This window comes from Mauremys mutica, chromosome 8, assembly GCF_020497125.1.
Source record: "Mauremys mutica isolate MM-2020 ecotype Southern chromosome 8, ASM2049712v1, whole genome shotgun sequence".
Lineage (NCBI taxonomy): Eukaryota > Metazoa > Chordata > Testudines > Geoemydidae > Mauremys > Mauremys mutica.
Window position 1 is genome coordinate 64,543,739 of NC_059079.1, and position 9,748 is coordinate 64,553,486.

Below are 9,748 nucleotides of genomic sequence, written 5' to 3' on the forward strand. Positions count from 1 at the left end.
GGTGAAAGACAATGGAGACTCAGGCCCACTATAGGAACGTGGGAGCCACCATACCAGATCAGATTAGTGATCGCTTTTGCCCGGTGTTCCTGTCTTTGTCAGTGGTGAGTGCCAGATGCTTTAGAGAAAGGTGCAAAAAACCCCAGGGTGGGATAATTATGAATGTACCTGTTCATAGCAAAAATGTTTTCCCAAACCCCATCAGATTGGGTTGGATTTTCAAGTGCCTAGCGCCCATCATTTGAACCAGATTAGTGCTCGACTCCTGTGTAGGATTCAAAATCAGAGCTGGATTTTCCACAGTGCCCAGAGCCCAATAGCTCAAATTGGGACACTAATGACCAAATTTTCATTAACGCTCAGCACCCAACAGGCTAAATTCTTCTGAAAAATCTGGCCACTTACTCTAGTGCGTAAATGGAGTTGAGCTTCTTTGGAAAATCTGTCCCTTACTGGCTGGATTATGCCTTTAAACATGAGGGTTTATAGTTTACATTTTTTTAAATAGTGTATCAATTCTAGCATAGCTGCTAATGTTCTCTTTGTTCATACACACAGCCAGTCCTCTTTTTGACTCTTGGCCTCAATGAAAGCTTTCAGCAGAGTTGCACAAACTGGTTATGTGCTATGTACATAGTATTTACAAGCCAAGGACGCTGTGGTATGGAGAATGAAGGCCTCTCTTGCGTCCTGTAGATTGCTTTGCTTTTATCCAGTGCCAGCTTTATAAGGCTTGTTTATATAGCCGCTTATGGGCCTCATTGCCATGATAGCTCTGGAAGTGCACAAGGCCCAAACCAAACTCCCGATTCTGTTTGAACTGGCAGTTTTGCCCATTGATTTTATTTAAAGCCACTTGGGTGTACGACCAATGTTAAAATCTATTGATTCCTTCGGTTCTTCCTCCAAATGACCCTTGCTGCCAGGGCTGGCCTTAGGGAAAATGGCACCCTGGACAAACTTGTACTTTGGCACCCCTGGCCCTCACTGCCTCCCCCTGGCTCCCCATGCACCCATCCACCACATCTCCCTTAGCCCCCACTGCCTTCCTGGGCTCCCCATCGCCCCGGGGCCCCGCTGCCTCTCCCCGATTGCCCCGAGCTCCCTTCTCCTGCCTCGCACCCCAGACTTTCAACAGTGCCCTCCTGACCACAGTGCTCTGGACAGTCACCCACATCACCCACGAAAGGCCGGCCCTGCTCGCTACCATAAGGAGCAATAATTAGCTGTATATAAAGATCAAAAAAGGATGGTTCCCTCACACCTTAGTCCCCCTACTCTACATGCTAGGCCCCCAAATGTTGTCACAATCAATCTGACAGGAGATAGCACTGATGAGTCCAAAGACGAGAGATCGGTGTTATTTCAAATTCAACTCTGGGGAAAGGCTGCTGGGACTAACCTCAGTATCACCAAAACCAGATGTTCAAAAATCTTAAATTGCCCAACCCCCAAAAAATCATGAGGTTGGCTTAAAAATCTTGAGGCTTTTTCATAATAAATTCATTTGCCTTCTGTTTTTTGAGATTTTAGGATGCACTTGTGTCACTCTTTCAAGCTTTTCTCTCCAAGAATGAAAGCTAGAAACTGCCTGTAGTTAAGGTTGCCCAGCACTTTCCTTCATAAGACCCTGTTTTCTGTTGCTTCTTGCTTTGCCAACCTTTCACTATTTTGACTGATCTTTTCCATTTTGGGTGTCTGACTAAGGCTGAATTTTTCTTAGAAAATTTCAGCCAAAACAGTTCAGCAGTTTCTCATAATGAGGTTGGCGAAACATATGTTGTTTTGCTCAGGTTAAAAAATTCTTATGTAACCCTTCTGCCCCTCGGAGTTTGCAGCAACAAGGGCCGGGTTCAGTATCCAGAGGTTCCGTTTCAATAACGCAATGCAAAACCGGCTCAAGCTCCCACCCACTGACCTGGGACAATTACATACCACCACCCACCCACCCCCGGGCGCCTCTAGGAGGCAATACTTCCCCTCTTGCAAGCACAGAGTCTGAGTCTAGCAAAATCCTTTTAATAAAGGAGGGAAACAATGTGGCATCATATTGGGGAAACACCACAAACAGGATTCATAACATAAACCATGAGCAAAAGACCCACCAAGTAAGTTTTGGCAATGTCCTTTTCCCCTTAGGGTCTTAAGTCCAATCACCCCAAAGTCCAACAACCCAAAAGTCTGTCCCTGGTCAGTGCCAGAGTTTTACCCCCTCCCCCAGCCTGGGTGGAAATGGGGGGGGCACACAGGGTGTTAAGGGGCACCTTACATGGGCTGGGGCCGAGTGCCCCGCCTCTCCGTGGAGTTCTGCTGAAGCCTTCACCACGACTGGCTCCTCTCCACCAGCTGTGCCGCTCGTCCAGCTGACCCGCAAGTCGCTCCAGCCATCCCCACAAACCTCTCCACTCCACTCGCTGTTCTGTGGGCCACTCCAACCGTCCCACAAACCGCTCCGCTCTGCTCCACTCACTGTTCCATGGGCCACTCCAACTGTCCCACAAACTGCTCAGCTCAGCTCCACTCCGCTCACTGTTCTGTGGACTGCTCTATACATATACAAGAACAGCCTTCAGGAGATATATCCGAATCTTTGCATTTGCATCAGAATTCTTCTGACCACACCAGTTACTGTCGCCGGTGCTGAAAGGAGCTTCAGCAGAATGAAACTGATCAAGAATATCCTGCGCTCAACCATGACAGAAGACAGGCTTTCTGCACTTGCAGTTATCTCAATCGAAAACAAGATTGCCAGATCTCTGGACTATGATGTATTGATTAACCAATTTGCGGAGAACAAGGCTCGAAAGAAGTGCTTTGCGTAAATACGGAATACATGTACACTGTAGGCCTATGTATACATAATATGAACCCTGTATATTGTATAAAATACCGCATTCCAGTTTCTGCATTGTAAGGGGCCCCGGACATATGTTCGGAGGGGGCCACGTTCTTTGTTGCTACGGCCCTGGTGCTAGTTAGTTGATAGTGATATCCTCTGTCATAAAACAGGTTCATAGTCCCTCATTCACATAATCAGGGTAACAACACTTTATTCCTCCTGCCCCAATAACAGAGAAATTGAAGATCCCACAGCTGTCAAAGTGACCATTTTAGGCTGCCGTGGGCTATGCTAGGCAGGATGGGTGTGCCTATGCAAACAAGATCAGCTCCTGAAATTCTTTTCCACACTTGCCATAATTCACCACCAGATGTCAGGGTAGAGCTCATCCTGACTCTGCTTACGCTTACAACTGTTTTGTTGAGCAGATCTAGCACCCTGGTGTGTTGGAATAAGGACTTAAAATATGGCAGGGGGTCACCTGGCTGTCAGGGAGATTCCTTTTGCCATCCCTGTAAAAAACCACCCAAACATGCCCAAGTTATAATCCTTTGAAAAATCTCTGTGTCAGCATGCTCCATAAAGACTTCTTAGATTTTGGCAGCTAAACCTCTGAAGATTCCATCTGCACTGAGCATGCTCCAGCCCCTCATAGGTCCTATATGCCTGATGGACTGTGCATGCACCATCCCCACAGAGCAACTGAGCATGCTCTGCCCAGGGCTGCCAGGGTTGAGCAGGAATTTCCCTGCAATTGCGCCTCTTGGCTGCCAGCAGCTGCTGTGGCACTGGGCATTGGAACAGGGTGTAGGGAGAGACTGTCTCCTGTGCTTTCATGTTTCCTCTGCCAGCACCTAGGAGGAAGCAGGCCTAGGGGAATGGGGAAGAGTGGGACACAGAATGGCATGGGAGGAGGACTGGGATGTGGCTGTGGAGCCAAGTGTGGGTGGGACTGATCATAGAAGATTAAGGTTGGAAGGGACCTCAGAAGGTCATCTAGTCCAACCCCCGGCTCAAAGCAGGACCAATCCCCAGACAGATTTTTACCCCAGTTCCCTAAATGGCCCCCTCAAGGATTAAACTCACAACCCTGAGTTTAGCAGGCAATGCTCAAACCACTGAGCTATCCCTCCCCATCTGGGACTGAGATGAGGAGCTGAAGAAGGGTCATTGGGACATGGAGACATGCAGGGAGACCTGGCCTGGGCTGTCGAGCCCAGAGGTAGGCAGTGGTGGAGAGACCAGGACAGGGATGAGGAGCTGGGTGGAGGAGACTGGGACTGGGGCCAGGACAGAGACAGAAAGGATCAGGCTTGCAAGGGGCAGGAGCAGAAGGCCTAGAGTGTGCTCAGACCTCAGGATTCCTGAGCCTCAACATCCTTCTGCAAATATCAGTGAAATCCACTGACACAATGTGCGCGTCATCTCCTATAGCGTCTGGCCCACACGCTGCTGCCACCAGGTCCTCTGAGCTCACGCGGCTGAGGTCTGTGCAGGGATTGTCAGGGTTCCAGCCCTGCCAATGAACCACGTGGGACTCACCATGGTCCCTGTCACAGGCTAACACTGGCCCTTTAGAAAGAAGCAAGAAACCTGTGACAACTGACAGCCCCCTCACCCCCAGGGGGTCTTAAAAGAAGGCACCTGGGCCACAGAAATGAGAGGCTGAGACGGGAGAAGCATGTCAGGAAAAGGGCAGGTGAGAGCTGCCAGAGACTGGTGGAGGTCTCTGAAGGAGGTTCTTGGGGGAAGGCAGGAGAGCAGCAAAAGGGGGTTGTTAGCTGACTACCCCAAGTGAGGAAGCCAGGGCTGGAGAGGGCTGAGGGTCAGGGAGAGTGAGGGATGCTTCCCAAGTGGGGATGATTTCCTAGCACAGCGGCTGTTGTGGTTCCTGCTGGGAAGAGCGAGGTTGCACTCCAGCTGGAAGGGCTGGGGTGCCTCTCCTGGTAAAAGGACAAGAGCAGTCTGGAGAATAGCACAGGTATGGCAGAAGACATTGGCATCAGACTGTATGTCTTGGGATTTTAAGGACAGTGTGAACTGGGGGTGATAAATGCACTAAGGTCTGGGACTTTCATTATGGACTACTTGTGCTATGTTTTTGTAATATTGTCCCCAAGGAGGGGTATTATTTAGGCAAGAGAGCCTGTTCATGGAGTTTCTGGGAACCACTGAAGGGTAAACTGAGTCAGGTGCACTTATTATGTTATGGCCTGCTGCAGAAGGGTACCCAAACAAGGGACACTTCATCCATCCTGCATCATGGAATTGCCATTTTTTCAGATTGCTCTAACCTAGGAAGTTACACACAGAGAGAGGAACATTACGTTTGCAAAGTCAAGCACTCAGAATTCGGGAAATGGCAGAATTTCAGTTGGCTGGGCAACCTGAACTCAACTCCCTTGAGCATTTGCATTATGACAGGGTTTTCAGTAAGATGATCACACGCTATTTATTCAGAGCACAGGCTGGACAGTGTTCGGAAAATGGATCAGGACTGTGTAGCTAATGAGACTGTCATCTGACTGGTCTCCTTCTCTCTCACACATACGTGTAATTCACATCTGTTTCTCTCATGCACCAGATAACCACATCACCCAGCCATTCTCTTAAAACTCACCCCACATCTCCCTCACCCCTCCATCCCTTTAGTCACTCACCTCCCACGGGTGAAGCCCTCACTACTATGTTCGCTCTCCAACTAGGACATCACTCTGTTATCACACCTGACTTACCTGTTTTCATACTGCTCAAGAGACCCTCAGTTCTCACTAACATTCTCATCATGTCTCCCTCTGCTCAGACCCTCCCATCCTGAGGACGGTTATAGAGAAGAATGGAGGGAACCAACCTACCTCCAGTTCTTCTCATTTCTGGGATCCTTACCAGTCTGGATTTAGTCCTAGGAGCTGTCTAGGATCTATACCAATTTCTCTGGCCAATGGTCTCTCTCTGGCAATGGACAGATCCTCTGCCCATGCTCGTTTCCTTAGTTCTTTCACGAGTCCTTGGTCTTGATGTGCAGTGACCTGTCTAAGGGATCTAGTGGGAGGATGGAATCACTCTGCAGTAGGTCCACTCTTTTAGGCAATGTTTCACCTTCCTTGATGGAAGGCCCCGTGGGGATTTAATCTCCCCAACGCTCCTATTCAGTGTGTATCTGAAGCTGTTTTGGGGTGGGATGCTGGGGATAGAGAAGAGACCAATCGTGCCCAGGTAGCACCAAATTCTAGAAGGCTGGCAGAAATGGTGGCAGAAACCAGGAGAGCAGTAAAGTCAATAACAGAAGCCCTTGGTAGTGATAAGAAATTTATGGAGATTGAAAATAATAAGAGAGAAGCGAATGCAGAGATTGTTCGACAGCCAGTGAAATCAAGCTTATCCTGGATCTTCATTACTCTGGACATTAACTCAGTTATATTAAAATCTGGGCTGCACTCGCTTAGCCAAATATAATATTCAGGTATCAGAGGGGTAGTCGTGTTAGTCTGGTTCTGTAAAAGCAGCAAAGAATCCTGTGGCACCTTATAGACTAACAGACGTTTTGCAGCATGAGCTTTCGTGGGTGAATACCCACTTCGGTTACTCACTGGTGAACGTGTGTGTTACAGATCCCCCTCTGTGCTGATCTACAGAGGACATGAATTGTTACAGCTCCCAACTGGAGGGGCTGTCTCTTTAGCTCAAGCTGTAAAAGCTCAGGCTTTTAGCTTTGGAGATCCTTGGTTTGATCGTGGTATGTCAACTAAGATGTTCTCTGTCATGCTGACTGAGGAGATATCTGAGCCCTTAGCGATTATCTTTGAAAAGTCATGGAAGATGGAAGAGATTCCAGAAGACTAGAAAAGGGAAAATATAGCGCCAATCTATAAAAAGGGAAATAAGGTCAACCCGGGGAATTACAGACTAGTCAGTTTAACTTCTGTACCCAGAAAGATAATGGAGCAAATAATTAAGCAATCAATTTGCAAACATCTAGATGATAATAAGGTGATAAGTAACAGTCAGCATGGATTTGTCAAGAACAAATTGTGTCAAATCAACCTGATAGCTTTCTTTGACAGGGTAACAAGCCTTGTGGAAAAGGGGGAAGTGGTAGATGCAGTATATCTTAACTTTAGTAAAGCTTTTGATATAGTCTCGCATGACCTTCTTAGAAACAAACTAGGGAAGTGCAACCTAGATGAAGCTACTATAAGGTGGGTGCAAAACTAGTTGGAAAACCATTCCCAGAGTGTGGTTATCAGTGGTTCACAGTCATGCTGGAATGGCATAACTAATGGGGTCCCACAGGGATTAGTTCTGGGTCCGGTTCTGTTCAATATCTTCATCAATGATTTAGATAATGGCATAGAGAGTACACTTGTAAAGTTTGTGGACAATACCAAGCTGGGAGGGGTTGCAAGTGCTTTTGAGGATAGGATTAAAATTCAAAATTATCTGGACAAACTGGAGAAATGGTCTGAAGTAAATAGGATGAAATTCAATAAGGACAAATGCAAAGTACTCCACTTAGGAAGGAACAGTCAGTTGCACACATACAAAATGGGAAATGACTGCCTAGGAAGGAGTACTGCAGAAAGGGATCTAGGGGTTATAGTGGACCACAAGCTAAATATGAGTCAATAGTGTAACGCTGTTGCAAAAAAAAAAGCAAACATCATTCTGGGATGTATTAGCAGGAGTGTTGTAAGCAAGACACGAGAAGTAATTCTTCCACTCTACTCCGCGCTGATTAGGCCTCAACTGGAGTGTTGTGTCCAGTTCTGGGTGCCACATTTCAGGACAGATGTGGACAAATTGGAGAAAGTCCAGAAAAGAGCAACAAAAATGATTAAAGATTTAGAAAACGTGACCCATGAGGGAAGATTGAAAAAATTGGGCATGTTTAGTCTGGAAAAGAAAAGACTGAGAGGGCACATTACAGTTTTCAATTACCTAAAAGGTTGTTACAAGGAGGAGAGAGAAGAATTGTTCTTCTTAACCTCTGAGGATAGGACAAGAAGCAATGGGCTTAAATTGCAGCAAGGGCGGTTTAGGTTGGACATTAGGAAAAACTTCCTAACTGTCAGGGTGGTTAAACTGTCAGGGGATTGGTCCTGCTTTGAGCAGGGGGTTGGACTAGATGATCTCCTGAGGTCCCTTCCAACCTTGATATTCTATGATTCTATGAACACTGGAATAAATTGCATAGGGAGGTTATGGAATCCCCATCATTGGAGATTTTTAAGAGCAGGTTAGACAAACACCTCTCAGGGATGGTCTAGATAATACTTAGACCTATCATAAGTCCAGGGGACTGGACTTCTCAAGGTCCCTTCCAGTCCTATGATACTATGCTTGCTCAGGACCAGCCTTAGGGGAAATGGTGCCCTGGGTGAATTTGTATTTTGGCACACTTGGTCCCCACTGCCTCCCCCGGTCCCCAGCCCATCCTCCCCATTGCCCTGTCCCCTGCTGCCTCCCTGGGCCCTCCCCATCGCACCCAGGCCCTGGTGCCTCCTCCCGCACATTGCCTCAATCTTCCTTCCACAGCCTCGCACCCCAGACCCACCCCACTCCTGCGCTTGTTCTTGTAAGAAAGAGAACAGGAACAGATTGTTAAAATCCCAATGTTTTCTAGGTCTGCATATCTCCTGTTGCTAAGTGTTTTTCTCCCGAACATGCCCCCCCCCCCCGCTCCCCCCAGAGATTCTTGCCCCAGTGATTCGTTGGGCACTCTTCTCACTCCTGGAGATAAGAACAGTATCTTTCTATTTGTCTACATGTTGCCAGGCACACCAGTGATGTCACAGAGAAAAGTAATAAAAAATTGATCACTTCGCCTCATAAAAACTGTCAACTTTAAAAACCTGTGATGTGAATGACTTCCCTTGGCAGGTGGAATCATACTGATGTCCTTGTGCTTCCTAGGAATTGGCTCAGAGTGAGGGAGTACATGTCCCTAATGGTGTGTTGTAATGTGTAAAGGGCAGTTCCACCTACAGCTAGGAAACTAAAATGACTGTGCACTTATACAGAGCATTATATTAGCAGACTGCTGTTCAGACCCTTGTGACACTGGCAGACCAGACGCCAGCTCACATCAAGGCCCCTAGGCTTCATTGAACACTGACAAATGCATAGCTTAGGCAGGGGTGGCCATCCTGAGGCTGAGAAGGAGCCAGAATTTACCAATGTACATTGCCAAAGAGGCACAGTAATACATCAGCAGCTCCCCATCAGCTCCTCCACCCCACTCCCAGCACCTCCTGCCCACGGGCAGTTTCACCAATCAGCGCCTCCCCCTCCCTCCCTGCACCTCCCGATCAGCTGTTTCGTGGCTGCAGGAGGCTCTAGGAGGGAGGGGGAGGAGCGAGGGCATGGCAGGTTCAGGGGAGGGGGTGGGAAGGGGTGGAGTGGGGGCAGGGCCTGTGGCAGAGCCAGGGGTTGAGCAGTGAGCACCTGCTGGCACATTGGAAAGTTGGTGCCTGTAGCTCCAGCCACGGAGTTGCTGCCTATACAAGGAGCCAAATATTAACTTCTGAAGAGCCGCAAGTGGCTCCGGAGCCACAGGCTGGCCACCCCTGGCTTAGGGTGACCAGGTGTCCGTTTTTCGACTGGAACACCCAGTCAAAAAGGGATCCTAGTGGCTCCGGTCAGCGCCGTGCAGCTCCCGGGAAGCAACTAGCATGTCCAATCTCCGGCTCCTATGTGTAGGGTCAACCAGGGGCTTCCCCCACTGCCCTCACCCCAAGCACTGCCCCCACAGCTCCCATTGGCTGGGAATTGTGGCCAATGGGAATTACGGGGGCAGCGCCTGCAGACAGGGTGGTGTGCAGAGCCGCCTGACTGCGCCTCCACATAGGAGCCAGAGGGGGGACATGTTGGCTGGTTCCAGGAGCTGTTTGAGGTAAGCGCCACCCAGAG